This window comes from Chiloscyllium punctatum, chromosome 47 (genome assembly GCF_047496795.1).
Source record: "Chiloscyllium punctatum isolate Juve2018m chromosome 47, sChiPun1.3, whole genome shotgun sequence".
In the NCBI taxonomy this organism is placed as follows: domain Eukaryota; kingdom Metazoa; phylum Chordata; class Chondrichthyes; order Orectolobiformes; family Hemiscylliidae; genus Chiloscyllium; species Chiloscyllium punctatum.
This window is the reverse complement of record NC_092785.1, coordinates 24,929,427-24,939,798: the sequence shown is the minus strand read 5'-3', so window position 1 is coordinate 24,939,798 and position 10,372 is coordinate 24,929,427. Positions and strand designations below refer to the sequence as shown.

Here is a 10,372-nt window from a genome sequence, read left to right as displayed (position 1 = left end):
AACTTCAATTTTTTGCCAAGCTGTTCTATAAGCGGCCTGTACAGCGCTGTCATGTGCCGTGTTCTATGAGTCTAATTTCCTTTATTAGCCGAGGGGTTCCATAATGGGACATTAATGCACTGTGATGTTCTCTGTTCTATGGGTCTAACTTGCTTCGTTAGCTGAGCGGTTCCATAAAGAGCCTGTACTGCGCTGTCATGTCCTTAATGTTCCATGTGTGTAACTTTCTTTATTATCTGAGCAGTTACATAAAGCTCATGTATTGTGCTGTCATGTTCTATGTTCTGTGAGTCTAACTTCCTTTATGAGCTGAGGTGTTCCATACAGCTCCTGTACTGCGCTGTAATGCTTTACATTCTATCAGTCTAATTTCCTTTCTTGCCGAGCAGTTTTATAAAGTGCCAGTACTACACTGTGATGTCATATTCTATGTTCTTTGAGTATTATGTGTCTAACTTCCTTGAATAACCGAGAGGTTTCATAAAGGGCCTTTACTGAACTGTGATGTTCTTTGTTTAATGTGTCTAAACTCCTTGATTTGCTGAGTGGTTCCATAAAGGGCCTCTACTGAGCTGTGATGTGCTATGTTCTATGAGTCGAACATCCGTTATAAGCTGAACAGTTCCATAAAGGGCCTGTACTACGCTGTAACGTTCTGTGTTGCATTAGTCTAACTTCTTCTATCAGCCGAATGAGTCCATAAAGGGCCTGTTCTGGGATGTAATGTGCTGTATTCTATGAGTGTAACTCTCATTATTAGCCATTCCATAAAGGGCCTGTACTGTGCTGTGATGTGCTATGTTCTATGATTCAAACTTCCTTTAGTAGCCCCGGGGTTCCTTAAAGGACCTGTGTGGTGCTGTCATGTTGTATGTTGTATTAGTCCAGATTTCTGTAGTTGCCGAATCATTCTCTAAAGGGCCTGTACTGTGCTGTAATGTTCTATGTTCTATGAGTGTAATTCTCATTATTAGCCGTTCCATAAAGGGCCTGTGCTGCGCTGTCATAGTCTATATTGCAATAGTCCAACTTCCTTAATTGGCCAAGCGGTTCCATAAAGGGCTTGTACTGCGCTGTCACAGACCAGGTTGTATTAGTCTAATGTCCTTTATGAGCCTAGCGGTTACATAAAGAGCCTGTAATGGGCTGTAATGTTTGATGTTCTATGAGTCTCTTCCATTATTAGCCAAGCATTTCGATAAAGGGCCTGTACTGCGCTGTGATGTGCTATGTTCTATGAATCTAATGTGCGTTATTAGTCGAGCGGTCCCATAAAGGGCCTGTACTGCGCTGTGATGTGCTATGTTCTATGAATCTAACGTGCGTTATTAGTCGAGCAGTCCCATAAAGGGCCTGTACTGCGCTGTGATGTGCTATGTTCTATGAATCTAACGTGCTTTATTAGTCGAGCGGTCCCATAAAGGGCCTGTACTGCACTGTGATGTGCTATGTTCTTTGAGTCCAACTTCCTTTTGTAGCCCAGGGTTTCCATAAATGGCCTATACTGCGCTGTCACGTTGTATGTTGTATTATTCAGACTTCCATTAGTTGCCGAGCGGTTCCATAAAGGGCCTGTACTGATCTGTAATGTTCTATGTTCTGAGTCTAACTTCAGTTAATAGCCGAGTAGTTCCTTAGAAAGGGCTGTACTGCGCTGTAATGTTCGATGTTGTATTAGTCTCACGTCTGTTATTAGCTGAGCATTTCCATTGAGGGCCTGTACTGTGCAGTAATGTGTTTTGCTCTATGAATCAAACTTCCTTTATAAGCTGAGGGGTTCCATAAACATCCTGTATGACGCTGTAATATTATAGGCTGTACTCGTCTGACTACCTCTACTAGCCGAGTGATTCCATAATGGGCGTGTGATGTGCTGTAAATTTCTATGTTCTCTGAGTCTAATTCTCATTATTAGGCGTTCCATAAAGGGCCTGTACTGCGCTTTATTGTTCTATGTTCTGTCATTGTAACTTTAATTATAATCGAAGTGGTTCTATAAAGGGCCTGTACTGTACTGTCATTGTCTATGTTGTGTTTGTCGAACGTCCCTTATCAACCAAGGGGTTCGATAAAGGGCCTGTACTGCGCTGTAATGTTCTTTGTTCTATGAGTCTAACTTCCTTTATAGCTGAGCTGTTCCATAAAAATCCTGTAATGTGTTGTAATGTTCTATGTTTTCTGAGTCTAACTTTCTTTATGAGCAGTGTGGTCCCATAAAGGGCCTCTATTGCGCTGTCATGTTCTATGTTCTATTCGTCTAACATCAGTTATTAGCCGAGCAGTTCCATAAAGGGCCTCTATTGCGCTGTAATGTTCTATGTTGTATTAGTGTAACTTCCTTTATTAGTCGAGGGGTTCAATTTAGAGACTGTATAGTGCTGTAATGTGATTGTTCTGTGAGTCTAACTTCCATTATGAACCACGTTGTTCCATAAAGGGCCTGCACTGTGCTGAAATGTTCTATTTCTATCAGTCTAACTTCCTGTATTAGCCGAGCAGTTTCATAAAGGCCTGTACTGCGCTGTAATGTTCGATGTTGTAATAGTCTAACTTCCTTTATTCGTCAAGAGGTTCCATAAAGTGACTGTATTGCGCTGAAATGTGATTTTAAATGTGAGTCTAACTTCCTTTATGAGTGATGTGGTTCCATAATGTGCTGTAATGGTGTATTTCTACCAGTCTAACTTCCTGTCTTAGCCAAGCCGTTCATAAAAGGCCTGTACTGCGCTGTAATGTTCTATGTTCTGTGTGCCCAACCTCCTGTAATAGCCGTGAGATTTCATAAAGGGCCTGTACTGCGCTGTAATGTTCTATGTTCTGTGTGCCCAAACTCCTGTAATAGCCGTGAGATTTCATAAAGGGCCTCGACTACGCGGTAATGTTCTATGTTCTCTGAGTGTAATCCTCATTATTAGCCGTTCTAGGGAGGGCCTGTACTGAGCTGTAGTTTTGTATGTTCTATGAGTCTAATTTTCTTTATTAGACGAACGGTTCCACAAAGGGCCTGTACTGCGCTGTGATGTTCTGTGTTTTATGTGTCTAACTTCCTTGATTTGCCGAGTGGTTCCACAAAGGGCATCTACTGCGCTGTAATGTTCTATGTTCTTTGAGTGTAATCCTCATTATTAGCAGTTCTCGGAAGGGCCTGTACTGAGCTGTAGTTTTGTATGTTCTATGAGTGTAACTTTCTTTATTAGTGAAGTGGTTCCATAAAGAGCCTGTACTGCGATGTCATATTCTATGTTCTATTATTCTAACGTCCTTTAATAGCGGAGCGGTTTCATAAAGGGCCTCTACTGTACTTTAATGCTCTACGTTCTATGAGTCTGACCTCCTTTATTAGCCAAGTGGTTCCATAAAGGGCCGAGACTGCGCTGAAATGCGGTATGTTCTAGGAATCTAACTTCCTTTATAAGCTGCGCGGTTCCATAAAGGGCCTGCACTTTGCTGTTATTTTTGAAGTTGTATTATTCTAACTTCCTTTATTAGCCAAGCAGTTCCATAAAGGCCTGTACTGCGCTTTCATGTTCTATGTTCTATGAGTCTAACTTCCTTTACTAGTCAAGCAGTTCCATAAAGATCCTGTACGACACTGTGATATTCCATGTTCCATGTTCTAAATGGCCTGAACTGCGCTGCAATGTTCTATTTTCTGTCAGTGTAACTTCCGTTATTAGCCGAGTGGTTCCATAAAGGGCCTGACCTGATCTGAAATGTACTATGTTCTGAACCTAAATTTATTTAATCACCGAGCACTTCCACAAAAACACCTGTACTGCGCTGTAATGTTCGAAGTTGCATTAGTCTAATGTCCGTTATTCACCGAGCAGTTCCATGAAGGGCCTGTACTGCACTTTAATGTTCGATGGTCTATTAGTCTAACGTCCTTTATCAGCTAAGCGACTCCACAAAGGGCTTGTACTGCGCAGTAATGTGTTTTGTTCTATGAGTCAAACTTCCTTTATTAGCCGAGGGGTTCCATAAAGGGCCTGTGCTGTACATTTCTATATTCTCTGAGTCTAACTCAAATTATGAGCCATTCCATAAAGGGCCTGGACTGTGCTATAATGTTTAATATTCTGTGTGTGTAATATTCATAATTAGCCAAGTGGTTCCATAAAGTGCCCGTACACCGACACTCTCATTCATTTGGTTGAACAGGTCCTCACACTTAACAATTTCACCTTCGAATCCTCCCATTTCGTCCAGACCAAAGGGGCAGCCATGGGAACCTCTATGGTCTCCAGTTATGCCTGTCTCTTTGTTGGCTACGTAGAACAGTCCACCTTCCGTAGTTACACCGGCACCACTCCCCACCTCTTCCTCCGTTATATTGATGACTGCGTTGGCGCCACCTCGTACTCCCATGAGGAGGTTCGGCAGTTGATCAACTTCACCAACACATTCCACCCCGAACATAAATTCATCTGGACCATCTCTGACACCTCCCTTCCCTTCCTGGACCTCTCCATCTCTATTAATGACGACCGACTTGACACTGACAGGTTTTACAAACCCACCAACTCCCAAAGGTTCCTGGATTACACCTCTTTCCAATCTATCTCCTGCAAAAATGCTATCCCCTATTTCCAATTCGTCCGCCTCTGCCGTATCTGCTCCCAGGAGGACTAGTTCCAGCACAGAACACACCAGATGGCCTCCTTCTTTAAAGACAATAATTTGCCTTCCCACGTGGTAAAAGATACCCTCCAACACATCTCGACCACATCCTGCCCCTCCACCCTCAAACCCCACTCCTCCAACCATAACAAGGACAGAACCCCCTAGTGCTCATCTTCCACCATACCAACCTTCGCAGAAACCACATCATCCGGCAACATTTCCACCACCTACAAACGGTCCCCACCACCAGGGATATACTTCCCGCCCCACCAATTTCCGATTTCCGCAAAGACCCTTCCCTCCGTGACTACCTGGTCAGGTTCACACCCGCAACAACCCACACTCCCTTCCTGGCACCCTCCCCTGCCAGCGCAGGAATTGCAAAACCTGCGCTCACATCTCCCCCCTCGCCTCCATCCAAGGCCCCAAAGGAGTCTTTCCCATCAATCAAAGTGTTACCTCAACATCCACCAATGTCATTTATTGTATCCGTTGCTCCCGATGCGGTCTCTTTTACATTGGGGAGACTGGATGCCTCCTAGCAGAGTGCTTGAGGGAACATCTCCGGGACACCCGCACTAATCAACCGCACCGCCCTGTGGCCCTACATTTCAACTCCCCCTCCCACTCTGCCGAGGACATGCAGGTCCTAGGCCTCCTCCACCGCCACTCCCCCACCACATGACGCCTGGAGGAAGAACGCCTCATCTTCAGCCTTGGAACGCTTCAACCCCAGGGCATCAATGTGGACTTTACAGTTTCCTCATTTCCCCTCCACCACCTCATACCATCTCCAACCTTCCAGCTCAGCACCACCCTCATAACCTGTCCTACCTGCCTATCTTCCTTTCCACATCCCCACTTCACCCTCCTCTCTGACCTATCAGCTTCATCCCCATCCCATTCACCCTTTGTACATTTTGCTACCTTCCCCCACGCTCCCCTCTGACCTTTCACCTTCATCCCCACCCCGTTCACCCATTGTACTCTTTGCTACCTTCCCCCACCCTCCTCTCTGACCTATCACCTCCATCCCCACCCCCATTCACCTATTGTACTCTATTTCACTTTTGCCCCACTCCACCCCCGTCTCTGAGGGCCGATGATAGTGGGAACATCCTCCACCCACCCTCGAGCTTCGCAATTGGAGGGAGCAGAGGCTACCTGACATATGCAGGGCAGCCGAAAGTCTGCCGAACCTGCGGAAAGTCGGGACACGTGGCGGCGGATTGCAAAGTGACCATCTGCAGGAACTGCAAACAGGAGGGTCACTTGACTAAGGACTGTCAGGAAGAAAAGAGCTGCAACCTGTGCGGAGAGGTGGGCCACATGTATAAGACCTGCCCAAGACGTGGGGGCCCCACTTACGCACAGATGGCTGGAGGTGGCAATGTGAGCCGTGGACCCCCAAAGACCAGTAAGGTCCACCCGGACAGCAGGGAAACGGAGTCTGGTGGCACCCAGAAAGAAGAACAGGCTGGAGTGGAGGAGGCGGCAGCCAGCGGACAGACACAGCAGCTGATCCTAGCTCTAGCCGGGCAGATGGAAGAAATGGAGGAGGAGGTAATCAAGCAGGCAGAGGAGTGGATACCTGTTAAAAACAGGAAGAGGAAATCTTGCCAGGCTCCCAAAACCTCCCAGCAAAAGGGGAAAAGACAGCTGCACGAGGGAAGGACGGCCAGCTCTTCGGAGGGGGAAGATGGACGCAAAGAAGGCCATCACCACCAGAAGAAGAGACAGAGCACCGTCGGTAAAGTGGAGGGCATTTCCTCCCAACCAGGAAACAACGGACCCCCCGAGGTCCACCCTCCACCCAGTGAGAACCAGGAGGTACCCACTGCCCAACAACTACAGGCAACCGAGAGCTGTGATCCTCTGACAGACCCATTGTCAGACACAGAACTGGACAGTGAGGGCCCTTGCCTTGGCTCAATGCCACCAGAGCAGGTAAGTGACCCCAGTGAGTAGCTGGATAGCTACCTCAGCCCAGCGAAAGTCCAGCAGTTCGTGCTTATCTTGGGGAGGTAGACAGCCACTCCAGAGAAAGGACAGTCAAATGGACAATGGTAATTCCATAAACTGGGGGTTAAAGAAGTTTCATTTGCTTTTATATAACAGGGGAGCCACTCTTTAGGTTGGTTCCGCTGAAGCCACAGCCAAATACCAAGAGACTGGATAGTTTGTTAAGGTAACTGTAAATAGGATAACTGTGAATTCGATTAATTCAATTTGTTATTTGTAATGTTAAGACATGCAATGTATATAACTATGAGCAACATGGAAAATTGTACAAGTACCAGAGATTTATTTACATGAATAAAGTATATTTTGAAATATATATATATAAAAAAAATCTGCCTTGTTTAAGTGCATTCTTGCGTTTGTGTTGAATTCTCGGCCTTTTGGCTAAGATCAAGTGTCTGTTCTTATCAGGACAGGTGTCGACTTGCGAGTCATCAGAGCGAGTGAAGAGATCATCGCTGGATCGTGATTGGACGTTGGATGATCGTTTGGTTGTGCTGACCTGCTCTTGGTGGATCTTCATTCTGGCTTCGGCCTAACGCCAATTCAGGGACCAGCCAACCTCAGAGCTATGGCTCGACAGCTGCCCACAGCCCTGGCCAGGGCATTCGGAACACAGTCAGGGTGACTCTGAAGAAGATTGAGGATCATACACCACTCGACCGCACACTGTTTATTAAGAAGGCACTGTTGGGATGTTGTCGGTTTGCTGCTGTGGTTAAAGCCTCCCTGTACATGGGCGACGTCGCTGTTTTCTGCTCGGATCCGCTGTCCGTGCACAGACTCGTTTGCATCTGCGACCAGTTCGAACGGGCCTCGGGGGCCACGGTAAACCGAGGCAAGAGCGAAGCCATGCTATTCGGGAAATGGGCCGACTAATCTTCTATCCCCTTCGCCGTCAGGACTGACCTCCTGAAGGTGCTGGGTAATTGGTTCGGTGTGGGCTGGGGCGTGTGCCAAGACCTGGGCGGAGCGAATCAGAAAGATGAGACAGAAACTCGGCAGATGGGGGCAACGGTCGCTCTCCATCGCGGGAAAAAATCTGGTCATCAGGTGTGAGGTACTCTCAGTATTGCTATATGTGGCACAGGTCTGGCCTATCCCCAGGACCTGTGCCGCTGCAGTCACCCTGGGCCATCTTCCAATTCATTTGGAGATCAAAGATGGACCGGGTCCGAAGAGACGCAATGTACAAAGACAGGGGCAATGGGGGAGAAAACACGCCCAATGCCACCCTCACCCTGATGGCCACCTTTTTGTGTGGCTGCATCAAGCTGTGCATGGATCGCCGGTACGCAATCACCAAGTGTCACTACGTACTGAGGTTCTACCTGTCCCCGGTGTTGCGAAGGATGGGCCTGGCCTCGCTGCCGCGGAACGCTCCGAGTAGATTTTTTTTTAGATTACTTACAGTGTGGAAACAGGCCCTTCAGCCCAACAAGTCCACACCGCCCCGCCGAAGCGTAACCCACCCATACCCCTACATTTACCCCTTACCGAACACTACGGGCAATTTAGCATGGCCAATTCACCTGACCTGCACATCTTTGGACTGTGGGAGGAAACCGGAGCACCCGGAGGAAACCCACGCAGACACAGGGAGAACGTGCAAACTCCACACAGTCAGTCACCTGAGGCTGGAATTGAACCCGGGTCTCTGGCGCTGTGAGGCAGCAGTGCTAACCACTGTGCCACCGTGCCACAGTAGTTGGACCGTTCCGTATCACCTGTCCTTCGTAGAGAAATTTATGAGGAAAAACACCTTTGACCACAAGTCCATCAGGAAGTGGTCAGCACGTAATGTCCTTGAGTCCCTTCGGGAAAAGGAGAGGGCGGATCCTGTCGAGCGGTTCCCTGAGCAGACTGTCAAAGCCATTTGGCAGAATGCCTCATCGCCAGAACTTTCCAACAAGCACCAAGACGTGGCTTGGCAGGTGGTGAGAAGGGCTCTGCCTGTGAAATCCTTCATGCACGCCCGGACTCTCTGCTGCACCGCACGCTGCCCTCGAAGCGGCTGCGGTGGGGACGAGACTGTCACACACCTCCTTCTGGAATGTGCCTATACTGAGGAAGTCTGGAGAGGAATGCAGTGGTGCTTGTCGACGTTCGTCCCGAGCAGCGCCGTGACGCGGGACTCCGTGCTCTCCAGCCTGTTCCCCGGGACTCACACCGAGACGAACATTAACTGCGCCTGGAGGATCATCAACTCGGTGAAGGATGCTCTCTGGGCGGTCCGAAACCTGTTGATCTTCCAGCTGAAGGAGTTGACCCCGACTGAGTGTTGCAGACTGGCACATTCCAAGGTCCAAGACTACGTGTTGAGGGACGCGTTGAAGCTTGGGGCAGCTGCCACCAAGGCGCGGTGGGGAAAGACCACCGTGTCAGATCGGCCTGCCTAAAGAAGAACAGGGTTCCCATGCGGACGTTTTTTGGGCTCTGCTGATGCCTCAGCCAAATATATGCATAAGATTGAGAAATGCACAGGCCTGTCTATGACAATGATAAATTCTGATCTGTGCTTTTAAATGTTGACATATGTATGGCATGACCAAATGTACACACCATCAAATCATTTTATGAATAAAGTATATTTTTGAAATTTAAAAAAAGTTTTAATATCTGATATGTCCCTTATTTAGGTATTCAATATTAATCTGAACTTTTCAGCAAGGAGTTGTGTTGGGAGCTTGCTTCACCAACTTCGCACATCGTCCTAGTGTTGCAGTGTTTCTGGCAATGGTGCACCCTTCATTAAAAAGTCTGAAAAGAAGATTTGTTTATTCTGTCTTGGGTGTTTTTTTTTGCCTTATTTCTTATGTTCCGACCTTAGACAGCATTTGGTTAGTCAAGTGAGACTTGCTTTCGTGCTATTCCGATTCATTTCTGTCTCTGCACGTTCTGCACTCACTCTCAATGTTGTCACTTCGTCCCTGGTAAATGCTGCCTGAACTGCTGTGCTGTCCCAGCGCCACTAATCCAGAACCTAGTAAATAACGCCCCTTCCTACCAACTCCAATTCCGAACAATAAAAGTAAAACAAATTTGCTCACCAGCTCTACCTAATGGCAAACGGCATTTCAGAAAACAAAATGGAGTTGAAGCTATTGAAGTAATCAACAGCTCGGATTTTGATGAAGATGAGAATCACTTTGATGTATTAAATGAGAGATTTTGAGAACAATGTGATGCAAAGATCTGACGTATTTAAGGCACTGAGTCAGAGAGATGCGCAGCACAGAAACAGACCCTTCAGTCCAACTGTAATGTGCCTAGTTGGAAGATGAGATGCTGTTCCTCCAGTTTGTGTTGAGCTTCAATGGAACATTGCCACTGGCCAAGGACAGACATGTGGGCATGAGAGCAGGATTGTGTGTTGATGTCGCAAGCCATGGGAGGCTCACCTGATTGCGTACAGACCGAAGGTGCTCAGCAAAGGGATCACACAGTCAGCGTTTTGTCTCTCCGGTATGGAGTAGACTACATTGGGAGCAACAAATACAATAGACCAAACGGAAGGAGGTACAAATGAAATGCTGCTTAATCTGAAATTAGGATCTGGGGCCTGCTGCAATGTTCCACTGAAGCTCAACACAAACTAGAGGAACAGCATCTAATGTTCAGACTAGGCACGTTACAGCCTGCCGGTCTCAACACTGAATTCAACAACTTCAGATGGTTATCCTATCTCGACCCCACTGTTTTCATTCTGCTCCGTAATTTTACTTCA

At 47.3% G+C, this 10,372-nt stretch overlaps 1 non-coding gene across 1 annotated transcript; it reads left to right on the top strand.

Annotated features, from left to right (window-relative positions):
* The first annotated feature begins 9,203 nt into the window (after positions 1 to 9,203).
* LOC140468706 (U2 spliceosomal RNA) lies at positions 9,204 to 9,395 on the top strand. Its single transcript, XR_011955810.1, has one exon. It is a non-coding gene; the product is annotated as a U2 spliceosomal RNA (small nuclear RNA).
* The last annotated feature ends 977 nt before the right edge of the window (positions 9,396 to 10,372 follow it).